Source organism: Parus major, chromosome 1A, assembly GCF_001522545.3.
Source record: "Parus major isolate Abel chromosome 1A, Parus_major1.1, whole genome shotgun sequence".
Lineage (NCBI taxonomy): Eukaryota > Metazoa > Chordata > Aves > Passeriformes > Paridae > Parus > Parus major.
The window spans coordinates 49,158,175-49,175,426 of NC_031773.1; the positions used below are offsets into that span (position 1 = coordinate 49,158,175).

The 17,252-nt window shown below is 51.6% G+C and overlaps 1 long non-coding RNA gene across 1 annotated transcript in view; it reads left to right on the top strand.

Annotated features, from left to right (window-relative positions):
* Window positions 1-17,252, top strand: part of LOC117244439 — a 49,492-nt gene that overhangs the window by 1,740 nt on the left and 30,500 nt on the right. Inside the window, exon 2 of the long non-coding RNA XR_004497543.1 lies at window positions 15,053-15,232. This is a non-coding gene — a long non-coding RNA (uncharacterized LOC117244439). The remainder of the gene's footprint in view (window positions 1-15,052; window positions 15,233-17,252) is intronic.

A 17,252-nucleotide genomic window follows, 5' to 3' on the forward strand; every position in this document is an offset into this window, starting at 1 on the left:
GAGACGAACAGGCGCAACCTATTCTCATCCCAGGACAGGCAGGAGTGCACAGCTGCCGCTGTTCCCATTCCAGAGCTTGGATCTGGCTGGGGAAAGGCAGCATAAATCAGCTAATACTGCAGGAGGCAGCACATTCGGGAGCTGCTGTGCGTAATTGTGACAATATTGTGACACGTAATGCCCTCTCGTGTGTGTGAGCTGGTGTGCCCAACCATGCAACACACGGCTGCGTGTCCCACGCCTGAGTGTGCACAGAGCTGTGCACAAACACCAAAGAGCCTCTCCGGCGCCCAGGGAAGGGGGTGTCGGTGATGGGGACGGAGAGCATCGCTCCTGTGCTGCGGGCAAACACGTCTGGCACAGCCCGCGGAGCTGTGGCACCCACCCTGGGCTCACACGGGCACGGTGGGTGCAAGCAAAAGGGGTGCACATGTGCAGGCCAGACTTGGGAACTGCTGCCCTTCCCTGCCCCTAAAGGCTGCAGAGCAGGACCCTTCTCCCTGCTCGGGAGGTACAGAGCCATAAAGCAAGCTGTGGAGCAGGGAGAGGATTGCTGACATTGGAGGTGGGGGGGGTAAAGATTATGTAGGGAGTGGGGTGGGCCATGCCACTGGAGGGGCCCTGGGGAGCCTGGCTGCACTGCACGCTGCGAGCCAAGGAATTTGTCATGCACGGAGAGGTGGGAGCGAGTGGGAGTGTGTGTAATGTGGGGGAGCTGGGCTGGAGGGGGAGAAAGGAGGCTGTGCTGGGGTATGAGGGAATTTCTGGTGAGCCCTACCTCCCCACACCCCCCTTCCGGGTCCCCACTCATCCCATCACTCCTGGGTCCCAAGAAGCGCAGCCTGACAGCATCGCTAATGTAATATTCAAGGGAAGCTTCATTTGCATGGAACATGCATTATTAATACATTTAAATACAGCCCCCCTCTCGCCTCCCCGCTCTGTGCAGACCGTACCAGCAGCAGTGAGGAAGCTGCAGGGAGTGGAAGGGTGCCGATGCAGTGCCAGGGGTGAGGAGCAGACACTTTAATCCCACTGATTTCCCCAACATACCAACCTTGCCCCCACCCCCAACCCCTTCCCCATCTGCCACCCTCCCCACGCCATTATTTTCCTTGGGGGGGTGATTGGCTTTCAGGGCACCCAACCCGCAAGCATGCAGATTTGTCAGCATGAAGCAAACTGCCTTCGTTGCTTTTCCCCCATTGAAAACTACGACACCAAGGGAAGAACTGTGGATGCATGGCCTTTCCCGCTCTTCCCCCAGCTCCAGGCAAAGTGGGTATTTGGGAATACGCTGTCTGATCCGCCGCACTGGTGCAAAGCTATGCTGTGGAGCAGAAGCCACTTGGAGGGTAGAGAGGGCATTTGGGAAAGGGGGGCATATGGAGGTGTAGGTTTTGCTGGGGGGCAGCTTGCAAATCGGAAAGGTAAAAATTGCAGGGAAGGCAGAAGGGAGGCAAGCATAGCTGCGATGATGTCTGTGATGTTTGCTCTTACCTGGGTCATGTCAGAAGCCAGATGCAGCTCCAGGCAGAGTGCAGCTGCCTCACCTGACCCTGCTGAAGAGTGGTGAAAAGCTCTGCCCACCTGGGAAAAAAGCTACTGGTCATATCAGGGCCTGTTGAAACCTCCCAGTGCTCTTATCAGCTGTGTCAGAAAATATCAGCACATTTGCTGAGGGAGACAGACCTGGTTGCTCTCTCCTTCGTCCTAAATACTGTGGGTTTTTCCCCCTTGGCCCCTGTAAATATGGACCTGGGCTAAGCTGTTTCTTTTATTTTAGTGTGAGGGAGGGCAGAGGACATGCAGGGAACACCTCTGTCCTCACACCCTTGTGAGCTCATGAGGGCCGCCTTGCTCTGGTAAAGGGATGGGATGTCCCAAAAAACACTTGCAGCCCTTGCCCATGCCTGTGCACCAGAGCAGGACAGAAGCAGCTTAGGTGCAGAGCACGTGTCTTCCAGAAAAACATCCCCTTTTCTGGGAACAGAGGTGGTTTTGCTTTTCTCCTTCATGGAGGAGCAGAGCTGTCCTGAGCAGTGAGGGATCCCAGGCTGCTGGCAGCTGTGGAGTTTGCCTGGCAGCTCTGCAGGTCCTGCTGGTGAGGATTTCCCAGACTGGACTTACAGCAAGTGCTTGAGCAGCTGTGAAGGAGTAGAGCTCTGTGTCCCCCTGTGCCTTTCCATGTGGGAAGAGGGTGAGGGAGGACATGGAGTGAGCTACTGAAGGGGAGGCAAGTGGAATGCATGGGAGCCACCTCTTTTGCCAGGGTAGCGGGTCACTGAATCCCTTCTATGGTGTGGAAGGGGAGAATGCAAAGCTCAGGGAGCAGACCAAGGGGCTGTGACCCACCTCCAGCCCTTTCTCTCTGCTGGGTCAGGATGAGTTTCTCACAGCTGTGAAACAGATGAGTGCTGTATATAAGTCCCCAGATGAGTCAAGCTTGACACTTAGGAGGTGACAATGACTGTGGGACTGCTGTTGTGTTTGCTTCAGTAGTGAGCTGGTCTGGCAGCAGTTACAGCCTCACTTCAGCAGCGCTGCATTTGTGCCATGACTTTCCTGTGCTCCCCAGCTGGTGTTGGTTTCGTGCCTTGCTTTGCCCTGACCTCATCTTTAAGGGTCTCCTGGGTAGCTCAGGGGTACACAGCCATTGCCTGAGATGAACTGCTTTCCTCACCAAATAATTTTCTGTCACTGAGGAGAAATGACCTCATTTTCTCAACATTCATAAGCCAAGAGGAAATCCAGTTCCAGCTGACCAGCTGAGGTACAGAAGGAGGGAAGGGCAGTTGTCACTCTCTCCACGGCATTTTAAGAGGTGGGAAACAAGCTACCAGGAGTCAGGTTGAGGTGAATGACTTGATGGGTTTTGTCCCTAGATGTTGACACTTGCGAGGAGTCTATAAAAGTCCCCAGGCATCACTGGTGTGGGGAGTCTCAGTGGATGCATGGTGCCCTATAGCATAGCATCAGATGCCATGGAGATAGGCATGGGATCAAAACCCCACTGCTGAGTCTGTTCTGCTGGTGAAGGTGAAGCCCATTCTGTGTTGACCTGACTGCTGTGCTGGGACTGTTCTTTCCTGTCTGCAGTCACCCTGGGGAGTGCATCTTCAGCTTTTCAGCCCTTTAGCACAGAATTTCATTCCAGGTGATGCTCTGGGGAGCTGATGGTGCAGCATGAATTTCACAGAAGTGAGAAGCTGTGTCTAGGGGGCAAGAATTCATGTTCTTCTCTATACATTGATGCTCACAAAATGTTAATAATGTCTGGTTTTGGTAAGTTGTAGGGGAAAGACTACTTTGGCAAGAAACTGTGTATGCTTTTGACTCCTTTGGATCTCTGATGATAGAGAGATGGAGCAAATACATCCCTGTGAGGAAGGACCACCTGTAACCTGACTCAGGGAGGGGGACACAGAGTAGGAGGAAGGATCCCTAGCTTTGCCACAACTTCCCTGTAGAGAGTCCTTTTCTTTCTCTCTGTGGTCCTCAGCTTTCACCTCACTTCTGAATAGCTTTGTATTTGTATTGTATTGTATTTGCTAGTGTAATCACTATGGAAGGGTCTGTAGATATGAAGACTGTCTCAGTACGATGCATGTGCTACCAGGTGCCTTAAGGCAAGGTGTCATATGTTTGTCTTCATTCTTTCCTTGGCTCATGGGCTCAATCTGCAGACCAGATGGGTCAGAGCTGCCTGTGTATTTTTAGGCTACTATAAGGGCTCCATGAACTGCTATCTTTTCCTCTGGGAGCATTGGTTTATGCATGAGAACATGTATGTTTGTGAGCAGGGAGAGCACCATTTTCTGCTAGACTTTGTCCTGTCCTCTTGTGTGCACAGGCCACGTGTGCATGCCCAAAGTCTCCATGCCCACGTGTGTCATTCCTGCCTCATGGTATTATCCCTGTACGTGTTCCTGTGTGCACCCCTGTGTGATGCAGGTCACCAGGGCTTTGTTTGTGCAGCGAACACATGTGTGTTCATGTGTGTGTGTATACACACCTTTTCCATAGCCAGGACTTGATGTCTTTTCTCCAGGTGTGTGAGTACATAAGGGTTTGTGGTCGTGTCCCTTGTTCAGCTGCAGGACATCTGTCCCCACCTGTCCATGTGCTGTCTTCTCCCCACCTCTCACGAACCTTCTGCTTCCTCTCCCTGGGGAGACAGACTTGAGTTGTGTTACCTGGTGCCACATGTCTGAAGTGAGACTGCTTTCCTGACATCCAGAAACTCAAGTGCACACAGAAACATCAAGCCTTGAAGCGCTAGGGAGACTGAATTCATGTGATTTCCAAGGCCTTAGTAAGATCAATCTGAAAAACCTAGCATGCAAACTTGGGTGATGTGCTAGCTGAAGGAGGGTGATAAATTGGAGGGAATTCAGAGAAGAGCAATAAAAATTATGAAAGGGCTGAAGGTACTTATTTATGAGGAGAGATTGAAAGAACAAAATACATAGAGTTTGACTAAATGTTTACATGTAAAAGTCTGTGTGTATTGAGAACTGTAAACACCAAGGAAAGGAGGAGATCGTTTAAAGTGGCAAAAATTGGGCAAAGTCAGAGGCATGGATGAAGCTGAGCAAAGAGGAGAATATTTGTCTATTGAGGACACATGAAAGCTTGTTGTGAGTGCTCAAACCACCTATGAAATAGTGTGTCAGGATCATGGAGATGCAACTGCTGGCAGCAAGGAAACATGGTGGTGGGAAGGGGTGGAGGGAACAGGCTGCACTTGGCCAGTGGAAGTGGAGTGAGCTGCAAGGCCTCCTCTTTATATGCAGCATTGCCAGGGAAATTCTGAGAGATGTTTGATTGTAATTCACCTTTTATTGATTCCCTGTCTCATGGCTGGAAAGAGCCCACAGACACTGCTGTTGAGGGAGCAGAGAGGTGATACAGGAGGAATAAGTAAACAGAGTCTGATGGAGTTGGAGGACATTATTCCCTCCACCCTCTCTGGCTGGAAAGGTAGTCTAGGAAGCAACCCTGTAGAAAGAGCCTGTAAGTGAAAAGGGGCTTTTCCCCATCTTTCTAGGACAGTACAAACGGAACCTCCCAAAGCAAGGGGTTGATAGTGGGGTCAGGAGGATCAGACTTCCCTCCTCTGAATTCCTAGTCACAGATGGCCCAGAATTGGGACAACAAGGTCAGAAGGATTAATACCCCTCCTTTTTTTTTTTCCTCATTGCAGTCATAGGCCAGGAAAATTGAGTGAGATCATAATAAAAGGATTAGTGTGGAGAGCCTGCCGTGAATAGTGTGATAGACAGGTCAGGGAAATGGAAGGGAATTCAAGGGGGTTGGACCTGTTACAGATGGTCTGTTTAAAGGGTTCTGTTGTTTATCAACAGGGAAAGGGGATTTGGTCTTAGAAAAGTCTGGAAATAGGCACTGAGGGAGCTAGGGCTCAAGCAGAGATGTTATTCCCAGCAAGGATCTGTACTGGAATGACTGGTTTAAATGACACCTGACCTCTCCTCACAGCTTTTTGTCAGGGAAGAAAAAAACCAAAAACCTTTAGTGGAATGAGCTCTGTTGTTTGCTGTATTGTCCATCCATCTCCAAAATGATACTGTTACTCAGAGCTACTCTTTCCCATGACTTCTGTGTCAGCCTGGCTATGGAAAGCCATAGGAATACAAAAAGGACCATACCTAGGCAGGTCTGTGGTCCTTCCAGTGCAGTATCTCCAGCTGTAGCTGAAAGAGGGACTAGCATACAGGCAGGACAACTGTGTAGCAGCACTTCCTCTGAACACCTTTTCAGCCTCCAGTGATACATATTTGAGGGACCCAGTGCTGGAAGATCTGCTGTGCACTTTATAGTTCTCGGTGGATTTGTTTCTTCTCTGAATTTGTCCCGCCAATTTTTGAGGTCAGGTAAAGTTTTAGCATCCTCAGAACCTCACAGTAGGAAGTTGTGCAGCATAAGCATGCAGTTTGTCTTGAACCTGTAACTTTCTGGTTTAATTTCCTGACCCTTGATTTTTGAGTGGGAAGAGACTGTTAACACCTCTTTCCTCTGCCCTTCCTCTGTCATCTGTGGTTTTATAGACCTGTCTCATTTTATGGTCTCTGCTGTCTCTTTTCCAGTATCCCTTCACCTTTCTTCTCTTTGCATCTATCAGCTGCCTCCTTCTTGGCTACAGTGGTGGAACTTTTAGCAACAGGACATGGGGCATTGCTGGGTGGGAAGGGACATCACAGCAATGAGCTGCACCAGGTCCCACTCCGGCGAAAATGTTTGAGTCAGCTGCAGTGCCCACACATCCCTGCATGGTACAGGAGGAGCTGAAGAAGGTGGGCAAAAATTCTGAACCCAGTTGAAGGTGCCCTTGGTCATCAAGACAGAACTGGGTAGGCTCTGATGAGGCTTGAAATATAGGAAGGGGATCTCCCACAATCTTCCCAGGCACAGAAGCAAGGCTGACAGGTTGGTAGTTCCTAGGGTTCTCCTTTCTACCCCTTTTATAGATGGGTACAGTGCTTCCCTTCTCCCAGTCACCTGGAACTTCATTTTACTTCCATGACTTCTTTAATATCATGGCGAGTGGCCTGGCAACTACATCGGACAATTCCCTCAAGATTCTGGGATACATCTTGTCAGGGCCCACAGACTTATTTATGTATGTTCAGGTTCCCCAGGTGCTCATGAACCTGAACTCAGAGAGGGAAGCACTTTGCTCTCCAAGTCCATCCACTCAAGAGATGTGGGAAGAAATGTTGCCATTGAAGACTGAGGCAAAAAAGGTTGCTGAGTACTTTAGCCTTCTCCTCATCCATTGTTATCTGTTTTCCAGCATTTTTTTATGAGAGGTGTACACCTTCTTTAAGCTTCCTTTTCTGGTTAACATGCCTGTAAAAGAAGAATGAAAGTGAAACATCAGCCATCTTACGGAATAGATTCAGGGAGAGGAAACAGGCTCATGCCTGGGACTGCACTTGTGGGGTGCAGCAAATGCTGGAGGGTACAGGGAAAGAAGAAGGTGCCCTCACTAGTCCTTATGACATTATGGCATTTCCTGCAGAGGAAAGTTGTTCTGAATAACCTTTGAATCAAGGGCTGTAGGGGACTGAGGTGGGTGGTGGGAAGTCTGTTTAGATGCTGTCAGATGTGATGTGGGCCAGGACAAGCAGCAGGGAGAGTGAGAGACAAAACTGTCAGGAAGGGAAGGAGATGAGCTGAGAGGTCTGGTGTGAAGGAAGGGTCAAGGGGTGGAGGAAGGAAGGTCTGAACAATGTCTTAAAGAGAGGTAGTGATGACAATCTCTTTAGCAGGCTTCTGTGCCTTGGGATTTCAGTCAGGTACCCCACTGGAAGTTTCTGACAGGGCAAGGAGCTCCTCTCCAGTCCCAGCACCCTGTCCCCAGCCTGGTCACACTGCAGAGAGTGCAGCTGCCTCGTTCTTCCTTACAGACCAAGAAAGGTGGTGGGACATGTTGTATAACATCAAGAATGTACAAAGCTTTTCTACCAATAGTCAAGCACAGAGATGGCAAGGGAGAAGTTATTGTTTTCTTCCTTCCCTCTCACTTTCTGTCCTTTCTTTTGTTTTGTCTGCTCCCCCATGCTGGTTGTAACCTTTCTCCCTTCCCTGACTGCTCACCTAGCACTAGCTGCATCCTGTGTCTCTGTTTGTTTCCCGTTAATCCACGCAGTGGATCAGTGACAGACCCCCACTGTAATTTTTTAAATCAAAGCCCTTTATCTTGAATTGAGCAAGGTCAGGGGAAGCTTCTTAAGGCATCTTTGTATTTTTCTATCTCTGCCTCAGAGCAACTTAAAGGATGGCTCAACAGGATTAGTAGAAAGCGCAAGATTCGACAAATGGATTTGGCAGGGGCTGGCTGGTGGGCCTAGGGGAGTGGGAATTTGCTGTGCTGGAAAGTGGAGGAGCTGGGCTCTGCTCAGGGCCTCTGCTGTTGTCTGCTGCACCTCTGGGCATGCAAAGGCAGCTGGGCTGATGCTGAGTGCAGCCCTGGGAGACAGCAGCCCAGCCTGAGGCACTGCTCCTTGCTAAGCAAGGCTACTTAGCACTGGCCGAGTGCTCCAGGGCCGAGGCACGGGGATATCACTCTGTGCTTCAGGGATCATTGCTCTCAGTGCAAGCCCTTCTGCAAAGCCTGGAGGGACACACTGAGCACAATGGAGCCATGCTGGAATGGGGACAAGCCAGGAAGCCATTCCCTGCAGTTGTGGATCCCTGAGACACACTTCTCTCTTTGCCCCTATCCTGCTGGGTGCTGCTGGAAGGAAATTAGCAGTCTAGAGGTGCTGTCATTAGGCTCTGCTTCCTTGGCTTAGCTGCTTCTGCTTCTCTCCTCCCCTGTTTTCCCTTATGATTTTGCAAGTGCCTGTATTAGAAGAAAGTGTCAGGCTTGTAATTTCTCCTGGCTGATACTCAGTGCATCCCTGACCCTTTGCTGCCCCATCCCCTTGCTGTTGCTGGCAGCACCAGTCTTCCCCTCCTCTACTCTAACCTGGCCTGGGAGGAGCCCCAGACTGCCCCTTCACCTGTAATGACCAAGTTGTTTCAAGCAGCCACCTGTGCAGCCAGTCCCAAGCCTGTCTGAAAAGGGACCTGTCTCTTCCCCACCACACAGTCAATCTGCACCAAGCTGGAACCCCCATCATTTATTCTCTGCTCCCACAAAGGACTGCTTCTCTCCTGCAGCTGAAGCCCCTCTGTCCTGTCCTGTATGCTCAGTGTACTGGGGCTCAGTGGTCAGAAAGGAGATTCCTGAGGAGCATTTTGCTCCTCAGAGCCCCCTCCTTACACGTGGTGTTCCAGCCCACGCACCCATCGCGTTATCCTACGTGCGTGCACACAGCAGCGTGAACTGAATGTGCAAGGAACAGAAATTCACACAACCTTGGCCTTGCTTTGCCAAGCCTCCCAAAAGATGGGATGGCTGGATTAGCCAAGGACGGGGCAGCTCCTTCCTGGTGCACGGATTTGCCTCGCAGGACTTGCCATACCGTGGTCCTCCCGTTATCAGCCCCTCATCTCCCAGGCAGACGAAGGGTCACTCTGGGATTTCATTTCCTCCCCATCATCCTCCTGCAGCAGCCTGGCCATATGCTCCAGGGTTTGTCTTTGGTCTGGGGCACCCCAGCCCCTCATGGTGCTGCTGGTGGGGGAAGCTCACGCTGTTTCTGCACAGAAGAGGATTTGCATGCATGGTGGGGGAGAGGCAGCCTGGACTGTTTATTCTTAATGCTCCACATTATCTCCATTAATAATGCCACCTCTGCCTCACATGCTAATTAAGGCTCAAGATTGTTAATGTAATAGGGAATTTGGGCAGAGACCACACAAGACTGGCTGGATTAAGTTAACCTTATGGACTGTTAATGGATCTCCTGGAGGGGCATTTCAGCCTAATGAGAATCCAGTTTGAATGGTAATCAGGGGCTCACTCTCTGTGTGCTTGGTGGGCCTGGAAAGCTGGCAGGGCTGCAGGGCAGGATGTGGAAAAGGCATCGGCAGGAGCTGCTCATGAAGCTGAGCAGGGAAGAGAAGGACACAGGGCTGGAGGGAAAGACCTCAGTCTGAGGGAAGAATTGGAGTAGCAGTGCTGTGGTGCTGCACAGGGGAGAGCCCGAAGCAAGCACTGATGCTGGTTCTATGCTTTTCATATTTAAATATGACCACAGAGGGCTATTTTCCTGGTTATGATTTCCAGCAGTGAAAAAGGTCTCCCAAACTCTCTAAGCCATGAGCAGGGCTCCTCTGTAGGGAGAAAAAAATCTGGCAAATCCTGTCCTGCTTCCTGGAGACCTGCACTGTGGGTCGTGACTGCTGCTATGCAGTGGATCAGAGAGCCAGACTTTCCCAGTCTGTCATCTTGTATGGTGTGGAGAAAACATCAGAGAAGGGATCTGGTACAGAACACTTATGTGTAAAGTGAGTTCAGAAGAAAACTGGAGACAAAATGTTCAAAATGGAACTTGGAGGTGAGGCTTTCAGTGCAGAGGATTTGCACTGATAGTTTGGGGATATCCCAGATTCAGGGCTGCAATTGAGACAAAACCAGATAATGCTTAAATGTTAAGGCTTCATTTCATGGCAAAACTGTATGTTTCTGGTCCTGGGTGAAACTGGGTCTTACTGGGAGCTCATGAAGCCTTCCAGGGAAGCAGTGCATATTTTCACAAGTGCCTCCTGTGTGCTAGTTTTGTCCTCCAGAGGGAATAGGTGCAAAGTGGGATATAGGGCAAAAGCAAAGCCTGAAATAGAGGCCAGTTGTTTGCATTTGAGTTTGGGGAGTTGAGTAATTTAGATGAGCCTCAGAAAAAACAAGTAGAGCTCCAGGTGGGATGTTTGGGAGGGAAGTATTGTTCTGCAGAATTGACTAAAGAAATAAAAAAATGTCTTTGGGTTTTTCTTCTTACTCAAGTCCCACTGCCCCAGGGTGTGCTCCAAGTGGACAGGTTTTGGTGCTTTGGAACCCAGCCTCAAGTTCCCCTGGAAGTGGGATCTGGCTGGAGGTTAAGCCTTCTGATAGGAGCAATAATGGAGCAGTTAAGACATGTTCCTTTGGCTCCAGAAGTGTAAGTTTGAGCTGTGCTGACCGCAATTCCTGCATAAAATTTCTTACTCCAACCCCAGCTATGGGTGATTCTGGCTGGGTAGCTGAAAGTCAGACAGATATGGCTGCAGCTGCAGGAGCCTCTCCATATTCCCAGCTACAAGGACCTCTCTTTCCTAACTCTGTTACCTTGAGGTGCCCTCCCAGAGCTGTGTCAGCCTGAGATGGCCCATGGCTTGGATGTGAACTGAGTCTGGTTTGTAGTGTTTGGGGCTTGGGGGTGGAGGTTTGTGGGTTTGGGTGAAAATCTGTGAGTTTGTAATGCAGTTACTGTGGGCTGAAAAGAGGAATAAGGACATAGAAAGGAAATAGGTCCAGTTGAGGTTGCCCAGTGAGTTTTTTCTTGCTCTTGATATGGGAAAATACCAGGGAGCTGCTAAGAAAGGAGTTCCCTCCCAGTGTGGTGAGTGGGAGTTGGTTCCCAGGGCAGAGCATGCTGCTGCCAGTGAGCGAGGGGAACTGAGGGAAGGCGAGAAAGGAAAAGCGGAGTCCAGGAGAAGAGGCAGTGCAGGAGCCAGACGGACTGTTCCACCCAGAGAGGGGATCCCATCCCTGCGAGCCTGGATGCTCCCAGGGGTGCTCTCCAGTACATGCACTCTCCCATAGTTTTGTGCTGCTGCACTGCACTGCTTCCCCAAGGTGCTGCAGGTGTGCAGTAACACAGCGGTGTCTCACCGAGGTAAATGCTGCCACACACACACAAGGCAGCCCACAGGGGACCCACCGCTCCCTGTGACACCTCACAAATGTGCCGGTATTCTCAGCAAGGAACAGACTCATACCCACAGTTGCTGCTCACCCTGCACTGCAGCACTTGATGCACACATACACATCCCAAACATCCATCCCTGGCATCCATTCCCCACTGCAGGCACATGCACAGCACCAGCACACAGGTGCTCACCAGAGGCCATGCATTCCTGCACACCCACCTGTACATGTGGCCCCACATTGTCCATGTTGCCCCCTTCCAGCATTATCCCATGGGCTCACTCAGGGCAGCACTGACAGACACGTGTTTGTGTCTTCCAGGCCCCTCTGCATGCCACCACAAAACTGTGATGTGGCATCTGCTTGAGAGGAGCACCGATGTGCACATGCAAACACGCATCTGCATCCCACTCAGCTCCTGTTTGCTGTACTTTCTCAATCCCTTTTCCTTTGTTTAGCCAGCCACAATACTTCTTTCATGCCTCCAAAGCACAGGAGCAGATGGTTTGCAGGTCAGTTTAGGATGATGGTTCCCTTTTCCACTAGTGGTTCTCTTCAGCTGCTGAGGTCAGTGCTGAGTGTCTCAGAGATGAAGATCCTCCTTGTTCATCTACACACAACACCTCTGTGTCACTTTCAGCACCTATGAGAAATTCTGAGTCCAAATGCCTCTCTAAATTGCCCTCATGACCGTACTTTAACCCAAGCAGCACTTCAGGCCATAGTGGCTTTTCTAGGTTTGGCAGCATCTGTTAGTTTTGACCAAATGAGCCAGCTCCATCTCCACTCTGCTTTGTACATGTGCCTTGCTGAGACCCAAAAGACTCTCTCACTTGTCCCCTTTCAGCCTAAATTATTCATCTGCTGTAATGCACAATGGATGTTTGTGGGAAGAGGCACGCAGGTACAACTGAGCAGTGCCGAGGCACTGACGTTACTAGCAAGCTGAAATTGCCTGGATGCAGGGGCCAAGCTTGGCTGAGAGAGACAAGAAACCTCTACTCCTTCAAAGCACTTCAGAAAAGTGAAGGGTGGTGGCACCAGTGAAGGCAGAGGGGAAGAAAAGTCCCTCGACTTTTTGGGGCTGAGGTGGCAGTGGGGACTTCCCCACGTTTGTTCTGGGTCCTCTGATGCTGCCACATGGATGTGGTGTGAGCATGGAGAGGTGGGGGTGTGTGGAAGTAGGCGGCTTTGGGGAGCGGAGAGCTGGCATGGCAGAGTAGTGGTGTGGAAAGTTACAGGCACTGGGAAGGGGCTGAAGCTGCTGGGGCACGCAGTGTGTGTGAGGGCAGGGAGTTCCTGAGGGAGGCTGTTGCAGTGTGTGCTCCACTGACCCACACTGGGGTGTATCTACACGTGCTGGAAGCCTGTGATGTCCGAGAGCGCAGGACAAGAGCTTACGGGACTCCTTCCACACTTCCTCCGTGTGCCCGGGGCTAGACCCGACTGCAACCCCCGCACTGCCTGTGTCTAAGCCACGCCTATGCCAGCCTTTTTTCTGCCTGTGAGCTCTTCTTTTTTTATCTGTGCCACCACTGCTCCAATGATCTCAGTGCAGCCATGGACCCCTATGCCATATATCCTACAGCTGCACCCACACCCGGCTGCTCTTCCCCGCTGCAAAGTCCTTGCTTTCCCTTGCCTCTCCCATTTCCCGGGGCACACAGGTACGCTTGCTTGCCCTGATGTCGATCCCTGATTGCTGCCCATCATCGCTGGCAGCATCAGGCTGTGCCACTGCCGAGCTTGTTAAACAAGGCTGGCCGAGCGCTCGCTGTGCTGTCCCTGGTGCTGGGCCGATCTCCCTTCATTCCTCTGCCCCTTCTTACCCACCTCGTGTATCTCTTTGTCTTTCCTGCGGCCTGGGGGAAGCTGGCGCCTTCCTAGCCAAATCTCTGCCTCCCATAAGGGTTTATGTACTTCGCCACGCTTCGGTTTTGCAGTCACATCCCCTGATGCCACTATCAGCCAATTTCAGAGCACTCGGGGCTGTTGGGACTGCGCACTCTTCTTCGCATGCAAATTATGCACATCTAACACCAGAACGGAGGGGAAGAGAAGGGATGAGCGCGGATGCTTTTGCAGGCTTTCTGCTCCAGAGACTTTGCCCCTCGGAGCGGCAGCTCCAGTCTGTGGACAAACACATGGGAGATTGTAGAATGGGCAGAGTTAGAGAAAGTGCAGGGGAAAAAAAAAACCCAAACAGAAATCTTACATAGAGATGGAGTCAGTTAAAGCAGATTTGGTGTGGCAGTGGAGTGTGTGCGTGTGTGCATATGCACCTGTGCACTTGCACAGAATAATACAGCTGTTCCAGCTTCATAACTTTAAAAAATGTGGGATATTTTTTGTGGGTTTTTTGGCTTTTTTTAATTTTTTTTTTTGGGGGGGGTGAGTGGTGTTGCTGTCTGTGTTTCATGTCTAGTTTGTGTTTGTCTGCCTGTGTTGGATGTTGATGAGTATTTTTGTTTTCCATGTGACAGAATATGTCTGGTAGTTGCTGGGGCTAATGTTTAGGATCCAGAAGGATGCTATGCCACTGTGTGGGCTGACTTTAGGTAGGTAACAGTGTCTGATCCAATCAGTTTGTATGCTGCAGGCAATTCATAAGCAGAGTATATTTATGTGTGATATACAGCCACTGGTGCTTGCTTGACTTATGTTCCTGAGTGCATGAGGATGTTTTATGTGCCCTCATTTTCTTACAGATACGTCATTTGCTACTGTGGTGTTTGCACTGGTATGGATGTGTGTGTCCATGCACATGGCACTTTTTCTGGTCTCTGCTGTGGGAGTGGGCTCATTAAATGCTGTGTGTTTGTGCAGTGACAGTTTCAGATAAGGGGTCAGGAGCTGGTGTGTGGTAGACACGTTTGGGTATTCCACGTGCATTTGTGCAGGGATCACTATTTGCTGTGCTGTATAAAAATGTTTTTGCTGTGTACTCATAGGAGGGGTGGAATAGGCTGGGTGGAGATGATGTGGTGTTGTGTGACGGCTGTCTGAGTTATCACGTGTGCATCTTAATACAGATGTGCACAGCCTTGTAGGTAGGTGCAGGCTGTATGTGGAGAAGCACTTCATCCTTTAGAGCAGCTCTGAGTTTTTAGGGGTTGTTTGTATGCGAGGTGCTGTGGAAAGACTAGTGAGTAAATGTGTGTGTGTGTGTGTGTGTGTCCAGTGTGTGTGTGTGTCCTGAGTGTGCCGAGTGTCCTTGCAGGGGGTGTGCGGGGTGCCTGTGTGGGCTGGGAGGTGGCGTGCATACGTGCTTGCGGCCGTGTGTGTAGGCACACTTTACCTTCTCCTGGTGCAGCTCCCTCAGCACCTTGCCCTGCGCTGGGTCAGGTGCTCTCAGCTTTTGTGTGCAGTGGGACAGCCAGGCTCTTAGCATACAGGCCAACCTCTTTCCATCCTTTCGGTCTCTTTCCACCTGGCTGTCTGTCTACTCTGCTGCCCGTGTCCAGTTGTCTGTTCCCATAATCACCAATACGCCCTGACTAGCTCACACCCTACACTGCCTGTGGACTCAGCAGCTGTGCATCTCTCCGTCCCTCCCACACACACACACATTCACACACACACACACACACCCTGGATCTTCATATGTGGCATATTCAGTTGCCATTGGAAACCTAAGAAAGAAGTGAATCTACCCTCCAAGTCTTAAGCTGGTGGTTTTTTTCCTTTTTTTTTTTTTCTTTTTTTTTTCCCTCCCCTTTCCTCCTCTCCTCACAGAAGGCGAAGTCATTCGCAATGAATCCATGGCAGCTTCGATCGAGCGGTGAGCTGGAGCACCCACTCCCAGGCCACTCCTTCACGTGACGGAACAGAGACCTTTCCCAGCACTCGCCAAGGAGAGCAGAGCCCTGGATTTCCCTCCCGCGCACCGGGCACCCCCAGCGCAGGCACTCTGAGGTAAGCCAAGCCCGGCACCTCTGCCTGTGCCTCTCTCCATCCCACCGTCCCTCCCTCGCCTTGCTTGTTCCCCAGAGGTGTGAGGGAGGAGAGGGGCAGGGGTTTCTGGTATGCTCTGAACAAAATCCAGGCTCTCATCAGCGCCCTCCCCACAAGGGAGAGCCGCTGGCTCCCCTCTGAGCCCCTTCCCTTTCGGCCCTGCATGCGTGTGCAGGGAGGGGTTGTTTGCAGAGCAGCCGAGGGAAGCTCTGCGGGTGCCCTGCACGCAGTCCCGAGTGCATTCCTCCCCTTTCCCATCCCTCCCTGGGCACGCACACACACACACACACACCTGTCTGCTCTTCTCCATTCGTCATTTTCCTCCACCTCCCCTGTTTCCCGGGAGAAGGGGCAGCCAGGCTGGCTCTGCTGCAGCCTGGCCAGCGGCAAAGCTGGGCCCCGCAGCCCTGGCCTGGGTCACCTCAGGGATACAGCCTGCAGCAGGGCAGGAGTGGGCATCATGCTACTGGGAGCAGGGCTTAGAGAGGAGGATTCCCCCTCCCTCCTCATCTCACAGATATTTTGGGGATTCCAATTCCCCACAGAAGATGCTGGCCTCCATTTCCCAGCCAGGTACCTCCTCTGAATACCCAGCCCAGCCTGCCACAGCTTTTGGGGTGATGGGCATGCTCTTTGTCACTGCTTATCTGCTGTCCCCTGGTGCTCCTTCTCAACTGGAAGGGATGTTTTCCTACTGGAGACGGTGTGTTTCATAAGCTGGGAACGCCGTGTGCCCTGCACAGGCAGTGAAGGGGCCCTGTGCCGAGCCTGACCCATTTTGGGGCGCAAAGCTCTTGGGAGCACCTGAAAGGGCCTCCTGCTGCCTGGGGCTGCCCTCAGTGCCCCTTTCCTCAGCTCCTCTGCAGGGAAAGCAGGAAGATCAGCTGCACTGTTTCCATGCCATGTCTCCGTGCTGCTGGAGCTGCTGTGGTGTGGGGATGGGAGGGGAGCAGCTGTTTCTCCCAGTGCCTGGGCAGGCCCAGACGTGCTGACAGCCCTCAAGGAGCACGAACGTGCCTGGAGATGCCTCCCCCAAAATAGACCCTCAAGCAACGAGCTGCTGGCAAAGCCAGCTCAGTGGAGTGGATTTTAAAGGGGAGTTTGCAACCTGCCAGGCTGTGGTTTCAGGCTCTGCACAGACTCTGACAGAGACCAGAGTTTTTCTGAGTCAGATTTTGGGAGCTGTTGTATTTCTCTGAGGGGAAGGGACTAGCAGGGTCTGTGCTACAGTGTGGCCCCAACAGTGGTGCTGGTGCAGTTTCCCCTGAAAGAGGTGATGGGTTGTTCCCCTCCTGCCCAGGTCCCACACGGTGATGCTGACAAGGAGGGCACATCTTCCACTGCATCTTCCCGTGCATCTCTCTGCTGCCACTGCAGGACCCTGCCATCAGTTTTCCCCATATGCACTTCCTCAATGCCCCTTGACCCACTGCTCCAATACCTACCCTTCTACACAAACTGCTGCCTTCAACTTCTCTTTGGTGTCTCTTGCTGTTTTCCTTCCTTCCCTGGGGTGCCCTGAGCCCTGCTTTTCCCTCTTTGAGCACCCGTTCCTCACTTCTCCTCCTTTGTGACCACCGTGTCGGGCAGGAGCAGCTTTGGTCGGCCTTGGGAAGGGCTGTGCTGCCCAGTGGGGTTGTTTCTGGATGTTGGTGCCAGCTGATGATACTGTGATCTTTTTCCCATGTGGTTCACACCCTCCGGTGTGCGCGTGCATGTGTTGCGGGTGACAAGTGACCGTGGTGTTGTTGATGTGTCGCTCTTCCTCTTGGCCGGAGCCTGGCAGGGAGCGTGCCCATGCAGCCACACTCAATGTCATGGCTGGAGAGTTTGCAGAAAGCAAGCTCTTCCTATATGCAGCCTGCAAAGTCATTTGGCATTGGTTACATTCCTCAGTCCTCTCAGGACATGGCTCTGGCACTGACTCAGGGTGGACAAGACAATAAATCCAGCTCTAGGGAGCTTGGTACTGGGTCAAGAC